The 24,051-nt window shown below is 31.2% G+C and overlaps 1 protein-coding gene across 1 annotated transcript in view; it reads left to right on the top strand.

Moving 5' to 3' along the window:
• Window positions 1-24,051, top strand: part of CNTN5 (contactin 5) — a 1,322,225-nt gene that overhangs the window by 206,125 nt on the left and 1,092,049 nt on the right. The gene's annotated exons all lie outside the window — the stretch shown is intronic.

Below are 24,051 nucleotides of genomic sequence, written 5' to 3' on the forward strand. Positions count from 1 at the left end.
GTACTCTTACTATGGTTATTTGAAATATGCTTTTGTCTATATAGACCTTAATCTTTGGCAATATAAAAAGTACCATAGATGAACATGGATTTAATTCTGCTTATTGGAAAGTTAAATTAATACCCTAAGGATACATCTTCTGCAGAGAGGCATAATTATTAATCAGCTATTATAATACACACTTTCTTGAACAAACCCACAATGGGTTGACAAACAAGATTTCATTTAAATTTCACTTTCTAGGACATGAGACATTAAGCTAGTTTTATTGCACTGTTTTGTCAAAACACACTTAATTGTAAACTTATCTTTTTTTTTTACTGTGTAAGAGGTAGTGTGCCAAAATGATTTTGTTTCATCTAGGGAAGGTTTAATTTTCAAATTATCATTTAGAAGATGGTGGAGATGAATGAGATTCAAACATAACAACATTATAATAATGTCAAGCAAAAATAAATTGGACCAAGTAGTTGATTTTTCAAAAGTTTTGATTTTTAAAATGATGAAAAATATATTTTTTTTTCTTTAAGAAAGTTCTTTGAAAGAAATACTGGGTATTGTACTTATCAGGAATTACAATAAAAAGCTGTGTATATATTTCATAAATTTAATGATTACCGTTAAGCATTTCATGCATCTCAATTTGCAAGTCACAATGTAGCATGGAGACAATTTATTTACTTAATCGCACTTAAAATATTATTATAATATCAAACTAAGGCCTTGAGTTTACACATTTGTCATGTAGAAAGACAGATTTATTAAATCTTAAAATGATGGGATCAAACAATGAAATGCACACACTGCTCTATTAATACCAAATGTATCAGAGTGATCGGTGATTATTAGTCTGTAATAGGATGTAGCGCTATAATCTGGACTGCAAAGACAACTGGGAACCTCTTTTAGGGCTTCAGAAAAAATAGCAAAGTCCTTGTGAAAGATTTTAGATTTGCTATTTGCAACTAACTGGATTTTTGACCTGGGAATAATCATCTATTTCAAAGGTTGCAAACAAGTAAATATTCTTGTAATAATTTCCATTGGAAAATAAACACTTCACACCAAATTATATCCCAAGAGAATTCATATTCCTGTCTTCCATAATTTTCATATGTACCATCCCTACCCTCCTTCTCAATTTTTGCCACATTTTCTTTCATAGGACATTATTCATTGTTTACATTTTTATTAGTTTCAAGCGTACTAAACAATGTAATAGTTAGACATTTACATCCCTCACAAAGGGATAACCCCCCTCCCTCAATCGAATACTCCTCTGACGTCGTATACAGCTGTTACAGCTTCATTAACTTCATTCCTTATGCTGTACTCCATTTCCTGTGTATAAATTATAGTTGACATACAATATTATTCAGCTTCAGCTTCAGGTGTACAGTGCAGTGGTCAGACATCTACACCGTCCATGAAGTGGTCTCCCTAATAAGACAAGTACCCATCAGACACACTACAAAATCTTTACAACATTATTGATTATATTCTCCAAACTGTTTTTCTTATCCCCGTGGCAATCTTGTGACTACCAATTTGTGCTTTCTAATCCACACACCTTCTCCCTCATCCCAACTTCCCTCCCATATAGCAACCCTCAGTTTTTTCTCTGTATCTCTGAAACTGTTTCTTATTAGTTTGCTCATTTATTCAGTTCTTTAGATTCCACGTATAAGTGAGATCATATGGTATTTGTCTTTCTCCATCTGACTTATTTCACTTAGCATAATGTTCTCTAGGTTCAAAATGGATTAAAGACTTAAATGTAAGTTCCAAAACCATAAAACTCCTGGAAGAATATATAGAAAGTAAATTTGCAGACATTAACCTTAATAATATTTTTACTGATATATCCCCTCAGGCAAGGGAAGTAAGAGAAAAAATAAACATATGGGATTATATCAAACTAAAATGTTTTTTCACAGCAAAGGAAACCATCAATAAAACAAAAAGGCAGCCTACTGAATGGGAGAAGATATTTGTCCATGACACATCTGATAAGAGGTTAATATCCAAAATCTATAAAATACTCATTTAGCTCAACACCATGAAACAAATAACCCAATTTAAAAATAGGCGGAGGACATGAAGAGACATTTTTCTAAAGAGGACATAAAGATAGCCAACAGACATATAAAAAAATGCTCAATCTCACTAGTCATTAGAAAAATGCAAATAAAAACTACAATGGATACCACCTCACTCTGGTCTGTAAAGGCTATCATAAGTAAATCAACAAACATTAAAGACATTATATTCTAATATTTAAATCGTGTCTATAAAGTATGATCTAGAAACTGATTTTAGAGATTATTTATTTGGATGGCAACTATGTATTATTTCATGTGCTAACTCCAGTGTCAGTTGCCTGTGGGTCTGAGTAGAGAAGGATTCAGAGGGAGAGCTGATTCAATCTCTTCAGGAGACAGTGTTGATATAATGAGTTATAAATGTTAGAGTTTGGGGATGGGCATGCATGCTTATGTAGCTTTTACACTCCTTTTTTCCATTTGCATGTATTGTTTATTGGTTTCTCTTCCTCAGGGCCCAACATCATTTTTTTAATCAATCAATCAAGCAATCAATCAATATAAAAGAGTTTTAGCATATTTTTGTTTAAATCAAATTTAGTGTATAAATTATTATGGCTATGTAAAGATTGTTCTTAGTTGTTCCATGTACTGTAATATGATTACCTTTTCTTTCTTGGACAGTTTTTCATTTTGTTTTGTTTTTGAGAGTTAATCTCTTCTTAACCAATTTTTTCTTGATTGGATGCTCTAATAGAGAAGATATAATTGTTTTGTTTACTGATATATTCTAAAGTATCTAATACAACACCTGAAGCATATCATAAGCTCAACGGACATTTTTGTCAAATCAAAAACATTTATTTTCTAAACTCTAATAAAACTATAAAATCCATCTGTCTATGATCAATCACATTAGCTCATTCTTTGATTCCATTTTAATTCTTAGAGACAACATCCCTAAAGCCCTACACATTGCTACTCCTAAGTGGACAGGTTTTCTCTTGGCCTAGTGCATAGCTGTGATCCTAGGATTTTCCTTTTATTATCATGTAGGGAAATATTGTCTCTTTTCTTGTATAAGATCTCTTATATTTTGGATTACATGATATTCCCTTTCTTTGTTTGCTTACTTGTTTTGGTGGAAGCATAGTTTTTAGTAAGTTTCTGTGAAAAGATATATAGATGGAATAATTTTAGCAGGACTATGTATCTAAAACTGGCTATATTAATAGAATGGCTAGCTATTAATTCTAGGTTAGAAAATATTTTTCTAATTTTTCTGATAGTTCAGATTTCCAGTAATGCTTTTGTAAAGTCCGATATCATTGTGATGTATATATATATATATATATATATATATATATATATATATATATATATATGACATATATATCTATATATATTGAAATATTATATATATAAATGAATAAATATATATAAATGAAATATTTCATGAAATGGTCTTCTCAACTAAAGACCTTGTCATTTGGAAATCTCTGTTCTACAATTCTGATAAATTTCATATTTTCACTTTTTAAATAATTTCCTCTATTTTTTTTTTGGAGTAGTTTATTTGGACATAAATCTGATTTAATCACATAATTTTATCTTATTTTTGTTTTTCTAAAACTCTATTTTGTGAAAAATTTACTCAACTCCTTTTCCAACAGTACGGTCTCTGTTTTTTATGTTATCTTATTTTCAATTTTCGAGTTCAGATTCTTTGACTATCGCTTTTTAATATTTGCATAGCAACTAGTACTTTATCATGGATGATTTATCTGCTCGTTTCCCAGTGAAGATATTTATAGATTTCATTTTCTTAAGGTTATCTTCTGGTTTGTTAAATGTTTTCTTTGTTTTTTAAGTTTAGTTTTGTTTGTAGATCTTTATTTTTGAGTTAGAACCTTTTGGTGATTATTTATTTTTCATATTTTACATGTAAAAAAAATGCCCATTTGAAGCATTGTATATGGTGGTACAACTGTGCAATAAAATGTAGTCTAGGCAAAAGGAAGTATATTTGAGGCAGAATCTTGAGAGAGAAAGAGAGAGAGAGAGAGAGAGAGAGAGAGAGAGAGAGAGAGAGAGAGAGAGAGAGAGAGAAAGTTAGTTTTAGGAAACAAAGTATTTAAGTGTTGTTAAGAACTTTCAGGAAATTAAATCATCAAAGGGTAGAAGATATACGTATTATCTCAGTGTAGAGCAGTATGGTATAATACAATTATTATCTGGCCTAGTCATTAGGAAATATAGTTTCTATTGGTCATGTGGACTTTAACAAATTGTTTAGTTTGCGTAATGAATGTATTGGTTTTCGCCACCTTCATTTTCCTTCCAACCATGATTTCATTGATGAGACGTTAACAACCATAGACCTAATTTGCAGATCCTTTTGAAATTTCAGACAGTTCTGCATCTCCCTAGTAATTTGATGGCCCTCAACAAATCTGGTGGAAACTCGTTTTTATTGCCCACATGATAGAATGTTTTACACATGGCTCCAAATGTAGACGCACTCAGTTTCACTCTGGCAAAGAATCCTAGGTTTCAATGAATTACAGAACTGTGATGATACAGATGCAATGATGCTATAAACTCTAGGTCTCATCTAGCCCAACTACCCAGCTGATGCTCGAATCCTCTCCACAGCATGCCTGCCCGTGGCTATCTTTACTAAGCTTGAATATTTTAAGTGACATTCAGCTAGGCGCTTTCACATAAGTCTTAAACTGTTCTGACTGTGAGTTACTTCTTGTATCATCCCTGTGGACATAGTTCTAATTTCCATGGCCTTAGAGGTTGTAATTAAGTGGAAACTATCATGAAGTGTTATTTTAAGAAATGGAGATAATGGATTTCCACTACCTAGCCCAGTGTGTGGTTGTTTGGCACTCAGAAAATGTTAGTGATTTTTTGCCCTTCAAATACTTGAGGCTTGAAAACAAGTTATTTTCCTCCCAAATTCACATTCAGGCTTATCTTCTCAGTGCAAACCAACCCAAATTCTTGTAACTATGCCTCAGTTGAGACTGTCTGTAAGTCCACTAAAATTTGCTGCAGGTTGCTGCAGCTAGTGGATTGGTGCTGCAGCTAGTGGTTTGTTTTGCTTTGGTTTTATTTTTTATCATTCGTGAAATGTGAAGTCACTATCGCACTTCAAAAATGGGAACAAAGTGGGATCCTTTTTCTCCACAGCCTCTCCAACAGTTGTTACCATTTGTCTTGTTGATGATAGCCATTCTGACTGGGGTGAGGTGATATCTCATTGTGGTTTTTATTTGTGTTTCTCTGATGATTAGTGATTTTGAACATTTTTTCATATGTCTATTTGCCATTGGTATATCTTCTTTGGAGAAATGTCTCTTCAGGTCCTCTGCCCATTTTTCAATTGGGTTGTTTGTTTTTCTGTTGTTGAGTTGCATGAGATCCTTGCATATTTTGGATATTAGTCCCTTATCAGAGGCACTGTTTGCAAAAATCTTCTCCCATTCAGTTGGTTGCCTCTTTATTTTGTCGATGGTTTCTTTTGCTGTGCAGAAGCTTTTAAATTTGATATAGTCCCATTCATTTATTTAGCTTTAACTTCCCTTGCCTTTGGAGTCAAATCCATAAAATGCTCTGTGAACTCAAGGTCCATAAGTTTAGTACCTATGTTTTCTTCTATGCAGTTTATTGTTTCAGGTTTTATGCTTAAGTCTTTGATCCATTTTGAATTAATTTTGGTACATGGTGACAGATAGCAGTCCAGTTTCATTCTTTTGCAAGTGGCTATTCAATTCTCCAAGCACCATTTACTGAAGAGACTGTCTTTCCTCCATTGTATGTTTTTTTTTGCTTCTTTGTCAAAAATTATTTGTCCATATATATGTGGTTTTATTTCTGTGTTCTCAATTCTATCCCATTGGTCTACGTGTCTGTTTTTTTCTGCCAATACCATATTGTTTTGATTATTGTTGCCCTGTAGAACAAGCTAAAGTCAGGGACTGTGATACCTCCAACACTGTTCTGTTTTCTTAAGATTGCTTTGGCTTTTTGGGATCTTTTGTGGTTCCAAACAAATCTGATGATTTTTTGTTCTATTTCTTTAAAAAATACCATTAGGATTTTGATGGGGATTTCATTAAATCTGTATATTGCTTTGGGTAATATGACCATTTTAACTATGTTGAGCATGGAATATCTTTCCTTTTCTTTGTATCTTCTTCAATTTCTTTTATAAATGTTTTGTAGTTTTCAGCATATAGGTCTTTCCCATCCTTGGTTAAGTTTATTCGTAGGTATTTTATTATTTTTGCTGCAATTGCAAAAAGAGTTGTTTTTTTTTGTTTTTTTTTTTTTTGTATTTCTTTTTCTGAGATTTCATTGTTAGTACATAGGAATGCAATGGACTTTTGACGTTGATTTTATAGCCAGCAACTTTACAGTATCCGTTGATTGTTTCTAATAGCTTTTTGGTGGAGTCTTTAGCTATATATAGCATTGTGTCATTTGCAAAGAGTGACAATTTAACTTCTTCATTTCCAATTTGACTGACTTTTATTTATTTATCTTACCTGATTGCTCTGGCGAGGACTTCCAACACTACCTTTAAAAGCAGAGGTGATAGGGACAGTCCTTTCATGTTCTGAATGTAGAGTGAAGTTCTTCAGTTTTTCATCGTTAATTATGAGATTAGCTGAGGGTTTGTTATATATGGCCTTTATTATGTTTGTGGGAATGAAGACTGGGACAGCTGCTATGGAAGGCAGTGTGGAGTTTCCTCAAAAAATTACGAATAGAATTACCATATGACCCAGCTATCCCTCTCCTGGGTATACCCAAAAAATCTGAAAACGTTTATCCATAAAAACACATGTGCTCCAATGTTCTTTGCAGCTTTATTTATGGTCGCCAAGACATGGAAACAACCAAAATGTCCTTTGATAGATGAATGAATAATAGAAGTTGTGGTATATATACAGAATGGAATACTATTTGGCAGTAAGAAAAGATGAAATAGGACCATTTGTGACAATATGGAATCATCTTGTGATTGTAATGCTAAACAAAATAAGACAGAAAAAGCAGAGATCCATGTGATTTCACTGATATGTGGTATATAAACCAAAAATAAGAAAAGAACAACAAACAAATGAGAAACAAAAACTCATAGGCACAGACAATAGTTTAGTGGTTACCAGAAGGTAAGGGGGGAAAGGGGTGGTAGATGAGGGTAAAGGAGATCAAATATATGGTGATGAAAGGAGAACTGACTCTGGGTGGTGAACACACAATGAGATTTATAGATGATGTAATACAGAATTGTACACCTGAAATCTCTGTAACTTTACTAACAATTGTCACCCAATAAACTTTAATTTAAAAAATGGGAACAAAGGTGGTAGTGCAGAGGCTGGTGAAATCATATAGGAAGAGATAGTGGTTAGATTAGGATAGTAGCTGAGAAGGTCGAAAGAAATAGATTTTGGTAGGTGAAGTTCATAGGACTTCCTATTGCATCAGGGTATATTTGGGAGAACATAAAAGGAATCAAGGTTGATTTCCCAATATTGGAATTGAATAGCACAGCAGACTGTACTGGCATTTACTGTGATGGGGAAGATTGGTGGGGAACAGATTTTGTTTTGGGCTTACTTTGGAAATGACTAAAACATGTCTGAGAGGAAATCTTCATTAGGACGTTAGCTGAAAAGGCTAACCAAAAACTTACCTCACTTTAAAATCATGACCACTACCTAAAAGAGAACAACTTATCATTTGAACAATCCTGCTACATTTCCCTTATCAATTTGCTCTCCTCCTCTCTTAGACTGGTGTTTCTGAAAGTTAATGTGCACACAGATCACTATGAAATCTTTTTAACATGCAGATTCTGAAAAGGTTGTGAGATAGATACAGGAGCTTCTGCATTTCTAACAAGCTCTAGGTTAAACCAATGTTATTGATTCTCAGATTCACTTTAAACAGCAAGGTTTGACCTAGACAATTTTTTCCCAGTTCTATTTCATCTTATGTTTCCTGTTTTTTCTTCGTCACTCTTAACTGATGATACTTTGTCTTATTTAAGGTGGAAAAAAAAATCAGAAGATTTTCATATGCTTTCACCATTAAATCTGAACCCCCTCATTGGTAGGTCTTTGCTCTTTCAAAAGTGGGTTTCTATATAAGGCCAGTTCTCTGCTTATTCACTAGATTGCATCTCATTTTCTCAAAGGCATCTATCTATAATTGCTACCTCCTTTCCAAGCATCATTACCTTTTCATTTTTACTGAATCATTTTCTTCAATATACTTACATACTGAAATACCCTAGCTTCAAAATTAAAAAGAAAAAGTTTTTTGATATTACCTTAACTCCCTTAGTTTTTTGCTAAAGTAAAACTTTTCAAAAAAGAATGTACTTATTTTCTTCAATTCTTTTTTTTTTTTCAATTTTGCGCTGATCATTCTAGGTAATAGCTATTTTTTAGGACCAATAATTTTCTTTACATTGTCGAATCTACTTGTAAAATCTCAGATATCATTTTATCTCATCCATCAAGATTCTTTAAATAGTTCTTTCTGAAACACTATCTTTCCTTGGGCTTGGTGACACGGACTTCCTTTAGATTTTCTTCTGACTTAACTATATAATGTGAATTCTCTGCCTTTTGGCTGGCTTCCCATTCTTGTTTGATCTCTAAATTTTGGAGTACCTTGGAGCTCAGCTGTAGAACTTTTTTTACATCTATATACCAATTCTCTAGGTCAACTCATACTCTTTCATGTTTCTTATGGTGTTATTGATTCCCAGAAATACATCTTTAGCCCAGATATTTCTACAGATCTGCAGTCCTAATATCTAAGATGACTGTGTAGTATTTTCCCCCAAATAGGATACTTTTGAATGTGAACATAATTATTACATGACAACATGTGCAAAACAGAACTGAGAATGACTATGCATAGTTTTATATGATTTATATCCACTGCTTACTTACCATATGTATTTGGATTTTGTGACAAAGATGGTGAGTTGTCAACACATATTCATTTTTCACTTCTTTAGTGATAGAAATATGGATCTTCAGCTGAGTACATAACTTCCTAGAATAAGAATTTAAACATCTAAACCTCACTTGCAGTTGAATGTGACAAGGTGACTAAGTTATGGGCAATAAAATATAAAGTGTATTAGTATATACAACTTCTAAGAAGCAGCTTAAATGTAGGGAGTGTGCCTCCTTTGATCATGTTCCTTGTTCTTCTGCCCAGATTATGGATGTGGGAGCCATTTAGAACCCCTACGTAGAAACCACAGGTTGAGAGCAGCAATAGAAAAGATGGAAGGAACTTGGATTTTGATACTTCATGAGCCATCAGACTATCTCCCGGGGTATGCTTTTATGTGGAAGATGAATAAACACATATATTGGTATAGCCATTGTAAATTTATTGTTTATTGCAATTGAATTTAATGCTCATTAATAGAGGTGTCTAAAACTTATTAATTTATTTGAAAAATATTTATTAAGTGGCTGGTACTTTCTAGGTATCTGTGATACCATACTAAACAGAAAAGGAGTCTTCTCAGAGTTTATATGTTAGTAAGAAAGTCTTACAAATATATTCAAAAATATTAACATAATAAATAAATAGTATAATAAACCACATAGTATATTATGTAATAAAGGTTAAGGAGAAAAGCAAATATAGAGAATGGTGAAATGGTTTAGGAAGTCTGGTGACAGGGGAAAATTGATAGTGTAAATGTGTTCATCTTTTAAATAGGGTAGACTTCCATCTTAGGCAGGTAACAGAGAGTAAAGACTTGTAAAAGATGAGCAGTTTCCCCATGAATGTGTCTGGAAGACGATCCTTCTGGGCAGAGAGAATAACTGTATAAACATCCTAGGTTAGGAGTATGTTTGTTCAAGGAAAAATAAGAAAGCTACTGAAGCGGGAATTGAGTGTTTAAGGGGAGAGTATGAAAGATGAAATCTAAGAGGTAGTGGAGAGCCGGATCATAAAGGGCCACTAGACCATGGTAAAGACTTCAGCTTTTACTCTGAGTAAGATAAAGACCTTTTGTAAGGTTTTGAGCATAAAACTGACATAATCTGAGTTTAGTTTGAGTAATATCTCACTATTTGTGATGTGAGAATGTACTGTGGTGGTGATGGATGTGAGGATAGGGTAGGCAAAAGAGGACCAATTTGTAGGCTACTGCATGAATGAAAATGAGGGATGATTATTATAAACTCAACATGTCCTAACTACAATACTTGATTTGCGTCCACTACCTCCCATCCAGGGAGGTCTTTCTGCAGGGCTCTGTAACTCAATAAATAGCAACTTCATTCTTCTAAGCACTTAGACCAAAAATTTTGGGTTTGTTTGGAATAATCTAGGGATAAAAGTTCAGAGAACGTTGTTGATGTATAGATTTTTATGCATTTGTTCCTGAGGCTCAGATGTACCCAGTCCTTCTCAAAACTGAGAAAAACTGAGTCATTGTTAAAATTATGTAAGATAATACTTACAGTATTCTCCTGGTAAATTCTTCTCTATAAGCAAGCTAGCTTAAACTGGGTTTCTGTCACTAGAAGACATTTTGTTATCAAAGTGTTTACAATTACTTACAATTACAAGCTACTAATACCTGTTAAAAAGAAATAAAATACAATTTCTATTAATAATCTATTTTCTAAGTAACTATTGAAGGAATATTATGTACCATTTTAATTAAAACAGTAAAAACAAGAAAACTAGCTTGTCTTATCTCTCTTTAGAAATAAAGAGAAATATCTATCAATGTTTTTGATTTTTATTACATAAGTATTACATCATGAAAGAAGTATAAGGTGAGGGATAGGTGCAAAATTTTGTATTATGAGTTATCACTGTATCTTAACTCTATTGTACTCTTTGCCTGGAGGATGCTCTATAAATAATTCAAAAATTACAATGAAATAATTGTAAATTTAAAAAAAAATGATTGCTAATCAAATAGATAACAATAATTACTAAAGTTATATTTTAAAGTTTTCATTATATTCACTTGCATTTTTAAGTTTATACCATAATAGAAGATGCATGCTTGAAAGGAATTTATATAATTTTACTTGTGTTTTTAAAAATGGTACAGATCATAAAAGCCTAAAAAGGCCAGATTAATATCATGAGACACTATACACAGAAAACATTATGTTATATTCCCTTAACCCCATATAATTCCACATAGAAATAATACAAAAGTATAAATAAACATAAGGGACTCAAATAATTCAAACTTCCATGTGATGAGTAGAATTATTTTTTTAAGTATCAATATCTTAGTTTATCAAAGGGGTAATTCATTGAATGTAAATTAAGAGATAAACAATTCTGGAATTATCTTATTTGCCCTGGAATCTATACAATTTACAGACAACTAAAATTTTCTGCAGTCAGAGGAATGATTCCATTATTTTGAAATTCAGGTAGATATGTTTAAGATGTTAAAAAAAAAGAAACAAACAAACAAATAACTATAACAGACATCTATTATTAAATTCCACGTCAATATAATTCTAGAATTCAAACAAATATGATTGTTCATAAAATTTATTAATTTGTAGATCAGTCTACATTTTCAAATCATTTTAATTCAGCTTAAAAGGATATATTTTAATTTAGGTAATTCACGATGGAGAAATAACCTGAGGAAATGATTACATTTTATACTGGCTCAGAGACACATATAATAGACAGAAAACATAAGTTTTTTTTTTTTTGTAAATTTCTATTTCTTAGCTTACTAAGGAATACTTCGGATCATTACGAATTGTTTCCTGTTTAAAAAATGGAAAGGTAAAATAGGTTTATGCATAGGAATACAGGTACCTGAATTCTTTTTTTTTGTCTCAAGAGTGACATAAATGTCATCTACATTCATACAAAGCACATCTTTTCAGCTTATTCTTCCCTGGTAGAAAACACATTAATAGGTATGCCATTTTTTAAAGTTTTTTGTCAAGATTAATGATCATAACCTTTTTATTCCCCTGTATCCCAAAAGTGTGGTTTAGATTGGAGTACACTTTATACATTTAAAAAATAAAATAAAAAGTAGATACATAAGATTATATTTAGATCTTTGTGCCTTTTATATTAATTGTATTTAGAGGAACAATTTTTAACCAAACCATGTAAATAATTCATAAATAATTTTAGAATTCTGGGATATAAGCCCTTGTTCTATTTGTTGCTATACAAATATACAGACACACAGACGCAATACACTTGTCGCATTTATTGTCATATTATCTCTTATTTTTAGTTACAAGTAAAGTTTTTACTTTTATTTAATGAAATGTATGAATAACTAACAGGTAAACATTATTTAAAATCACTACATATGCATAAACACATTTAAGTCATAAAGGTAAACAGATTTCTATTTTGTCCTCAGTAATTTATGTTTTAGAGACTAATTAATCCCCATGTATTTGATTATTGATACCACACATATTTATATTTACAAAAATTTCAGATTAAAACAAGAATCATTACCTTGTTTTTCTTGCTTTTGTAAAATGCTTGCTAACCCAAAATATTCACATTTCACAAATATGTAAAGAATTGATGCAATTAGAATAAATTATTTAAGTCTAAATTTTATAGATATGCAGATTATATCCATGTATAAAACATGCAAATTATACAACAAAAATGAGAAAATATATACACATGTAAATAAGGAAGGAAGGGTGGAAAGAAGAAAAGAAAGACAGAAAATGTACTAAGGTATGAATTAACTCAAAATGAAAATATAATGTTTAATCCAGACTCAACTTTACTAAACTTTATCTAATCTGAAAATTGATCATAAATTTAATTGTTCATATGATTAAAATATTAAAATAGAAATTTCAAACCTAGTTTATGAAGATTTTTAAAAGTAAATAAATGAGATGCTACAGATATATTCATAATATATGTAAATATATTCCATATGCTACACTTATATGCATAAGCCAAAGAAGTATAGCATTGCTCATTTATAAGCCATCGCATTTGATGTTGATTCAAGCTAACATTCCAAAGATTGTAAGACTCACACGTCTTCTGTTACACTTATAGTCCAGTTTCTTAATTGTCATTTCAAATTATAAACAATTCCAATTTTAAAAAATAGTATAAAGTTTCTATTGCAAAATCCTTTCTGTGTTTCAAGTCAATAATTTAAAGTTTATTTCATTTTCCCTTGTTTGCCCTCCACTGTAAACCCGTTTCGATTAAACATTGTATAACACATATTACGCACCTAAAATAAACATAAAAGCTATTTATATGAAGTTAGAAAATTAAATTTGCAAACTCATCCTAGAAAAATACATACCTAATTACTGAATGTCACTACGGTCACCTTTGAAGTCCTCCCCTTGGGAAGCTATGCACTGTCACCAGCACCTAGTCCATCCTTCAAAGCAATTTTGGAACTCTTTTTCTGAAATGGCCATCAGAGCTGTCATTGTATTACCCTTGATGTCCTGAATGTCATTAAAATGTCTTCCTTTCACTATTTTCTTTATTTTCAAGTAAAGGAATAAGTCATTGGGGGTCAGATCAGGTGAGTAGAAAGGGTGTTCCAATAGTTATTTGTTTACTGGCTACAAGCTCTTTCACAGACAGCACTGTATGAGCTGGTGCATTGTGGTGATGCAAGAGCCATGAATTGTTGGCAAAACGTTCAGGTTGTTTTCATCTAACATTCTAAGGCAGCCTTTTCAGCACTTCCAAATAGTAAACTTGGTTAACTGTCCAGTTAGTACGAATTCATAATGAATAATCCCTCTAATATCAAAAAAGGTTAGCAACATTGTTGCAACAAGTTCACGAACTTAATTGTCAGAGCAGTATGCAAACATTGAAAAAACATAAATGACCCTGCTCACCCTATTCTTCATTCCTTGGTCAATTTATCCTTTCCCTTAAGAGTGTTGGTAATGATCATGGCTCCTTTGGAGCTCAGCTTCAGGTTCCAGTATCTTTATCTTTCCTTTGTCAGAGAGAGAAGTAGGTACGAAACTGATAGCAGATTGGATGTAGTTCCTAGCATAGTAGCCCTTGTGTTTAATCAGGGATTGTACTTTGTTAGTAGTGAAACACTATTTTCCTACACACCCTCTCCTGTGCTATGCTATTGTATGTTATTCTTTCCTCCCAATTCATGTCCATCAGAGGGAATAAAAATACTGACTCTTCTCCACAGCTATTATGTCAGAAGCAGAGGAAAGTAGACGTGGGTTTTAATAATCTTAACTCAACCACATTAACTTATTTAGATAGATAAGTTCAATAAATCACAATATATTTCTGTCTCCATACTACTATTATCTAATGTAATCTTTGGATTCAATTTGAACTAAAATATATCTATCCTTATACTATAAAAATAGTATGGATTTAATCCATTGTTTTATCTCACTGTCTCTGTGTCTCTCTCTGTCTTTGTCTCTGTTTCCTTAAATGAGCAATACTAAAATTTTGCTTCAAATTCACTTATCTTAAAAGAAAGTACCAAGAGGTTTATGTAGAATCATATAATCTTAGGTATGGAAAGATCTTAAGGTTCATCTAGGCAATATTAACAAATCTTGAGCCCTATTTATATCATTACAACAAAATAGTCTATCTTATACTTGAATAGCTCCAGTAACAAGGAATTCCCCACTCTTCCAAGAATCAATTATGTTATTTGACAGCATTAATCTTCGCAAAGTTCTTTCTCATATTAAGTGGGAATCTGCTTTCTGAAGCTTCCTCTCATTAACAGTTTTGTCACTTGAAACCAATTATGTCAATTCTCAATTCTGCTGCCACAAGCACACTTGTCAAATATTTGAAGGGGCCTTTTTATTTGTTCCCTGATTATTCAGTTCTCCAGCTAATTATTCCTAATTCCGTCAAAAATTCATTATAGAATACAGATTTTAAGTACATTAATTTATTATCATCTACATAACTGTTTCTTCTCCCCATAAACAGTGATTTCCACCCTCCCCCGCAAGAAAAGAATGGAGCTTCAGCATTCCTAACTAAAACTTAGACTACAAAGAATGCCATAGAGTATACCCATTACAATTGGGACCTTATTATTTTAAAATAATCTAATGATGTTTAATAAAAGGACTGCAGAGGAGGTATAAAATATTATTTTACTCCACATGCCACAATTTAGCTGAAACACTCTTCTTAGGAGTTAAAAAACAGAGCCATGTTTTTACTTTTTATTGCTGTTTATGTATTTCATTGTTATCCCAACATTATGTGAATGCTCAGTGTATGCAATGTAAGAAATTATTAACTTAATTTGATGATGACCCTTCCACTACTGAGAAAACCTATATTTAATATATAACAGCAGAGGTAAATTTTAAAGTAGTTACCTATGACTAAAACATAAGCTCAGAACTTTGGCAACTCCCGTCTAAATATGACATAATTACCATGTGGAAATAATAAAAATAACTTGTGTGAAATGAGACAAAATATTCAGTTACTCTAGCAGGTATCTTTAGTGAATGCAGTGATATGCATCATAAACCCCCCATTTCTTTTGAAGTGGAATCACTCATTGTGCCAGCTGGTGAGAATGATGGTGACTGACAGCTCACAGTTGGATCCATTCCAGACTGGAGAGTAGCATCACCTTAGGTCACATCCTCTTTCCAGTGCAACCTACATCCAATGACTGGTGAACGCAGAAACATAAAAGCCTAGCCGTCACGTCAAAGATAATTCCAATGTACTTATTCTTAAAAACTGGAAGGACAAATCACACATTTCAGAAATGGGGGTGACATTTTGAAGAATCAGTTGTGAGATTTTGGAGAATTTGTTTTAGAAGGCTGTCAGGAGCTCATTTGGGTTCCTGTTAACTTTGAGACACCTCTGAGACACCCAAGTGGAGAGGTTGAGAAGTTACAAAGAAAAATAGTTTGAAATTCGGAGGAGAGATCAAGTCCAGAAATATGTATTTGTTAGTTTTACTGTACTAATTTATAGCCTATATATATACATACATACATATATACTGTTAGTTTATAGCAGACAAATAATGCTTAAAGCCAAGAGACTAGATGAAATTTCAAAGGGACTGAGAAGAAATAAAAAAAAAAACGTAAGATTCACTGCAATATTTATGGATTGGGATACAGAGAAATCAATAGAGAAAATTGAGAAGGAATAGAAAAAGTAGGAGGAAATTGAGGCAAAACGGGTATATGGGCCTCCCTGTAATAAGACAGAGGCCACAGTAACGCTAGAGGTCTGAGAGAAAAGAGTGAAAGAGAATTCTTGTTACTGCTGAAAAGGAAATGGAAACATCAGCTGCTTTGTATTTCTTTTTATATTTCACAAAATAATTACCCATGCAGCATAGTAATTTACCCAGCAGAACTCATCTCTTAGGAATAAGTTTCCTTATGACTGTCTGAACCATTCAAGAGATAGGCTTTGTTTAGCCTTCCTTAGATAATCATTATCAATTATTAAGTTGATGCAATAGTAATTGTTGTTTAAAAGTTTAAAAGTAATTGCAAAAAACACAATTATTTAATATTATTAAGAATCTTAACTCTGTTAGATAGGCCCCAAACATTCCACCTAATGGTTCATCTGACCTACTAGGACTTAAAATCTTTTAGGCATTCCTTAGATTCGCACTACCAAATCTGTGCAGCAACTATTATATAGTGCTCACGTGGAGCTCTGGTGAAAAGTTACAGATTTTTTCATTAACTAATGATTAAATTAGTTGATTTACCAATTAAAAAATAGTAAATTTTTAATGCAATTTATTCTTTATATTTCTTTCCCATATGTGTAAGAGAGTGTTGATAAAAAGAATAAGTACTACTGTAATATTGTCCTAATAAAAGCATTTTGTTTATTTCATAACGTACTTAAAATATTGAAAATGGATTAGGTTGAGAGGTTGATTGTTCTATAATTAAGCATGCAAATCATAAATTCATAAGAAAGATGATATTTGAGGAACTATCTGAAAGTCCACTTAGTCCTAGAATTAATAATTATTTTACTAAACTATATAAAATCATTTTAAGTCATTATGAAAATTGTTATATTTTAGAATTTATTATAAACAATTCAGGAAGTTTAACAGATAATGATATTTTATTTGAAAAACCATTCGTAGAATTTCTTAAGTGCTTATCTATAACCATAATCTATTAAAAATACTTTAGGCTCTAACAAAATAACTAGAAATAAATTCTAGACAATCTTCAGAGAATTTCAGCCCCATATAAAATTTGGAAGTATGCCACCAAACTAAAGGAACACTAATTTGAGTCCCTAGAACAGACTTTCACATAAACATACATACACATATAGGCACAAAATATTAATTCAATGTAGTTAAAAAATATAGGTTACATCTTCTCTGCACAGATGACTCTGAATAATATTTAACTTCATGTGCATTCTCATCGAACAACTGCCTAGTGACCTTACGTTTGTATCTTCTAGCCCGGTAACTGACCTCATCTGTATCTTTCTCCCTTACATTTGTTCACAAAAAGTCAGCCTGCCAACTGTAACTGACTAAAAGGCCATCCCCATCGTAACATCTTATTTTGAAATAAAAATAAAACTCTACTATATTTCATTAGCACATGTGTGATATCTTTGTTATGGATAATCTGCCTTGCAACTGATATGAGTATATCTTCTTCTACAGGCAAAAATAACCCATATACAATGTCTTCACATCTATCCACCTTTCTGTGTCTCATATCATTTTATTCCTGCTAATGTTTTTGTTGAATTCAGTTAATTTCGTACAAAACAGAGCTCCATTCCAATACACCTTTATTAGCTGTTTGATCTTAGGTAAAGTAGTCACTTTTCTAAGCATTAGTTTTCCCATCTTTCAGATAAAGTTCGTAATTCCTATTTATAAATTATATGGGAATTTCACAATATGATAAGTATAAAAATTATCACAGTGTCTTACAAGCAGTAGTGGAGAGTTATCCAGAAATGTTAGTTCCCTTAATTCGAAAAAGTTCTTAAAAATTATGACATGCCTACATGTGACCACAACATTCTGTTTGTGTTCAATAGCATCATTTTGTTCATTACCTAGAGGCAATTATATTTTCATGTTAGTAGCAAAGCTTAAAAACACGTGGACGAAAAAGAATTAATTACTTGTGATCAGAAAAGAATCCCATTTACCTTTGGTTAAGGTAATGTTTTAACGTCTGGTAAAGGAAACAAAATATTTCTGAACAATGTTATATACCATTGAAAAATTCTTTGACATGTTGAAAATCCTTTAAACACTGTGGTTAAATAAATTATTAATAATGAAAAGAGAAGTACTTCAGATAAAATGTATCATTTGAATACAAAATTATTTTCCTTCTAAAATGTGCTTTTCTTATGATTATAAAAATATCAGAAGACTTGGAAAATATAGAAACATTTGCAGAACGAGGAAAAATGTAATTTTTCCATTCAGGGTTCTACGGTGTTAACATTTTATTGTTCTATCTAGTATATATATTTATGACATAGTTACACTGAAATATACCTGAGCATATATCTATATGTATTTATATGCAGTACTGAGTTTTTACATCAATATGAAAAGTGGCTATCTTCACATACCATTAAACATTTTGGTAATACAGCATTAATTCTTATGTAACATTTTTACCATATATATTATGATCTATTGAACTATGACCCAATTGCTGGATATTTTCTCTTTTGTAATTTTATTTTTTGCAATTATAAAGATAATTGCATTATACATCTTGACATATGATTTTTGTCTACATTTCTGATTGTTTTTGGGGTGTGCGGATTCCAAGAAATTGATTAACCTATAGGGATATGTGAACTTTTGAGTCACTGCTTTTATATTTCATTGTACCAGTGTAAAGTCCTACTTATAGGGAGTTCACTTAAACATCCCTTATCAGAATACAGTATTATTGTATTTTAAATATTCTTCTAATTCATTTCTGTTTCTTTAAAGTTAAAAGGTTTTCTCATATGTTTATATGCTTTTATATCGCTTTAAAATTATTAATGTGATTTTTCTCACAAAAGTTTATCAGATATCATTTGTTAATTATATACATTAACCCTCTGTCACATTTGTAGCAAACATGTTTCTACCATTTAAATTATGTTATTTTATGCTGTATATAAATTTAAAAATTGTATATAGTCAAATGTATTGATTTTATTATTTTATGATTATTCATTTTTACTTTTATATTTAGTCCTTGTTGCTATTTCATATATCACACATATATGCATATGTAAATTTTAAGTATGGAATGATACCACTTAGAAATCATTTTTCAAATTTTTCCAACACATATTTCTATGTATCATAAGTATTTTTAACATAATTAGGATCATACTCTGTTTTATTTTGTAATATTTTGCAAATATAGCAAGCAAATTATCATACCATTAAATATACAAGTTAGCAGTGTGCACATTTTAATGTGTTATATTGAGTAAATGAACTCACAAAGTTATTTTATAATAATATTGGATATTTTACTCAAAGTGTTTATTTACTTTTGTATACTAGATAAAACATATGTAATATTACCAATATATATTAAATATAATAAACATGTCTTTCTTGAAATGATTCTAAATAAATGAAATAAGATGTTTAAGTACCTTTTTTAGGTCATACTAATATCTAATAATATGAATAGTTGTTATTAATTATTGCATATATTTTTATTCCATATTACTTAAACGTTATTTTCTTTAATTCAGTCATTTAACTTTGGGTGTTGGACACACATTGAAATATACACATGATGTATATGTATAGAATTGTACACTTAAAACCTATTTAATTTTAAACATAGTCACTTCAATAAAGGAAAAAAAATCAGTGATGCAACATTCACTGTAAGCATAAAAACACAGACTCTGAATTTTATGGTGGGTACACAATGGTTTGGTAATACATGATTTACAGGGCCAGTTATTAAAAAAAAAAGAAGAAATACTATACATAAAATCAGTATTTTTATCCCTTAAATGATAAAACTAAATCACAATTTTAAGAAAAAAGCAGGTCACAGCATGAAGCCAATAAGGAACAAAGGGAAAAAAAAAGAGTAAAAACACCTTTTACTTCCAGGAAAAAAGCCAATGATTGTTACTGAGGACACATAAGGAGAGCATGATTTTAAACATTTAGAGAAAATCATGAAAGCTTGAAGGGCTTTCTTCCAGGGGCACCTTGGAGGAATTCATGTTACTAAAATAGGAAACATTTATCAAGACTTTGAGTATAAGAGCATTTTCATGCTACAGTGTCAGCATAAGTAGAGCAAATGAACTTTCTGGCCTCAATGGTCACTTTGCTACTTCTGTCAAAATGGTTTCATATATATATATATATATATACACACACACACACACATATATATGTATATATATACACATATATATACATGTGTATATATATACACACACATATATATGTATATATACATATACACATATATATGTGTGTATATATATATATATATATATATATATATATATATATATCCTACACATTGATGGAAAAAAATTATCTTGCTGTAAAAATACTGATATTTCAGAACAAGAGGTAAATTGCAGATTATGAATAACATATTTCCATTATAATTTCCCAACATTATTTTTGTGATTTTTATAAAGGAATCAAATTTTCATTCAATGGTTCTTCTAATTGTTAAATATTCATGCTTAAAAGAGCCTAGAAAGCATTTTTTCTGCAAAGGGAATGGTCATTGTAGAATAATATATTTTATTAATAGAATTGAAAAGATTTTTATTTTATTTTTTCCTGGCAAGACCGCAGTAATACTGGCCCTGAAGATAGCAAAGTGTGATAGCAAAAATAATGGCAGCCTTTTTGGAAGAAAATAAATAAATAAATAAATAAACAAACAAACACTAAATAAATTAGCAGTTAATTGTGAAATCTGACATTTCAATTTTGGGGTGAATTTGCTTAATTTTTAGGGACAACGTCAAATTTCTACAAAATATATCTTCCATGTTTAGACAGGAAAAAGCCACAGTATATGTGACTTGGTTTTCTTCATTTTTGCTTGTTTGCTGTGTTTTTATCATTTTAACAGTTAATGAAAAGAATTTAGGAAGAAGCAGAGTAAAAACTCAATGACAATACATCAAAGATTTTTTCATATCAATTTAAAGCAGATCATCAATGTTTATTGAGCTTTTGGCATCTGTAACCGTATTCTTTTCCTTTTTAATCCCAGACTTATTTTAACTTTGGGATACAAATGTTTTATAATTTCAGTTTTGTAATTAGTAATTGCCAAAATATCCTAGTACTAAATCAGGGATTAGCTAGAATCAATATGTACTTACCCCTATGATCTAATAACTTCGGCTTGTCTCTTAAATTCCTGGAATGCCCTATTTCTTTCCCTGTTCAGTTTATCAGAAAGTGAGCTTCTCCTTTGTGCCATTTTTGGGTCTAGGATATGGGAATATAGAAAGTGTTGAACGGATAAAGTGATGATAAGTGATTCTTTTAAAGTGATTCTATTAAAGCGATTCTTTAATAGAAATGGGATCTTAAAGGTCTTTATGGGAGCAAAAATGCAGGATGTTTTTAAGTCAGGGAAGGAGGGTGGAAAAAGGCCTCCTAAAGAACGTCATTTTCAAGTAAATTTTTTCCCCTTAAAACAAGCATTCAAGGCTTCTTTCTATCACATGTACACATGGCTACATTTAATTTCAGATAACAAAAACAGAAGTTTTTCTATAGTGCTTTCTCACAAATGAATTGAATTATCCTAGATAAGATTTTGAAACCCAGAGAGATATGCCATTCACTCACAGCAAGGGAAGAATTATTTATAGTTTCTCTTAAGCAGCTTTTGTGATGGCTCTCTTATAGTCAATAAAAATCCCCAAACAGGAATTTCCCTAATATTTGAAAAACAAAAAGCTAAACAAAAGAATGAAAGGAAAACATTTCCAAAAGTTCATTCTATTTGGAAAGCTGAATTTTGGATTTGTGTTGATTGGCACAATGGTACAAATAGCATACTGGTACAAATTTTGGAATGATGTTTCAATTCTCCTCAAATACTGATATTCTTTGTTTATGAGAGGTGGTATTCCTTGACTCTGTATTCTGTATAATATACCTGATCAGAATTAACAAAAAAGAAAATAGAGTTAATTCATAATGAGAGGGTAAAATGATATAGTGATCTAGTACACATTTAAATTGTTATCATATGTGGATAACTTATATTGTTTTAATAGAAAAAAAAAATATATATATATATATGTCTATATAGTAATAAAAGATGAGAATAAGAGAAGCAAGGAATTATCTAAGAAAGGGAAGGAAAAAAAACTAACACATGTAAAAACAGAAGGTGAGCATAAATAGCATTCTGTGTTTCTTAGTGCTTTATTCCTAGAACTTAGCATTGTATTCACACATAGGATATGCTCAATAAACATTTATTGACTATTCACAGGTATTGCAGAGATTATTACTTTTGTTAGGTTCTAATATGTAATTTCACCCATAACTCCTTGTGTATACATACCTCTACCACTGTACCTATTATATGATTGAAATGATTTGTTTTGTGAGTCTGCCTCTTCCATTATACTTAGGTCATCCTAGACTGCATTATCCAGGTCATAATTAGATTTTATATCTTACCTATAGGGTCCTTGTGTCTACTATATAATCACGTGTTAAATGGACTGAACTGACATAGGTACCACCAGGTCCATAAGCGCCATCATCATCAACAACAATTCTGAGCAACTTCTCAGCTTGCCATGTCTACGACATGTACCTTGTATAATGTCTGATCTAGAGGCACTTACAAAGTCAGTTAGGATATCGTGGTGAAATTAGCAGATGTTTTTTTGAGGCATGGTTTTACATTAAGCACAAAAACTACCCAATTTTTTTGGAAGTAAAGCAAACTAAAATTATATTGGTAGTTACACTTAAATTGATCTCAGATATACTAACAAAAAGACATTCACACTCACCTTTAATGGTGTAGGAAAGTGATACAATCATTCATTCATTCGTTATTTAATTGTCTCGTATGTTCTTCCAGAAAAAAATAAATTAGAAAGGTGAAGAGAATACATAACAAATGAATCTCAAAATAGATTAAAAGTGTGGTAAAACAAGAATGAAAAATAAACAAAATAAAGTAAAAATAAAAATTTCAGATAAAAAGTAATCAAACATAAGACTAAAGATATGTGCTTCATTCTCACAAGTACATATTTGTGACCTACTCATGACCCACAAATTTAAGTCGGTTTCCTAATGCTGAGAAAAAGAAAAACATATTATTAGTTACATATTTTAGTATCCTCAAGATTAAGAACATAATAAACAAGAAGTTCCCAGAAACATGACATCTATTCAACTATTCTTGAATATTTCAAAAATTGCCCCGGAGTAATAGTGAAAATGGTTCTTGATGATGTCCTTACAATAGGTATAAGTATTCGTTAAACAGAGCTATTCTTATAGTAGTCATAAATGCAATATAATCTGAATACATCACTTTATCCAGATCTGGTTAGATCTAAGAATATTTAAAAATATTTGAAAAGTTGATTAGATTTATTTTTCTTTGAATTATATTCACTTAATCGGGCTTATCTCTACTGAATTTTGAATATATCATGCTAGGGTAGTTAACTGAAGACGACAAATGTCTGGAATGCTAACAGATTTTCTTGAATAAAGTTTGGACTCTGATGTTTTAGGAGACAATTGAACTAGGATTAAGATTCATTAATCCCAGTGATAGAGAGTGACTAGACCCAGGCTTCTGGAGTGAGAGCGAAAGGGGACTTTATGTAATAGATGTGACACTCTTAGAAAAAGAAATAGTTTCAAACTATTCCAGTGCAGAGTTAAATAAGCACTAGAAACTCCACACTT

Source organism: Rhinolophus hipposideros, assembly GCF_964194185.1.
Source record: "Rhinolophus hipposideros genome assembly, chromosome: 10".
NCBI lineage: Eukaryota > Metazoa > Chordata > Mammalia > Chiroptera > Rhinolophidae > Rhinolophus > Rhinolophus hipposideros.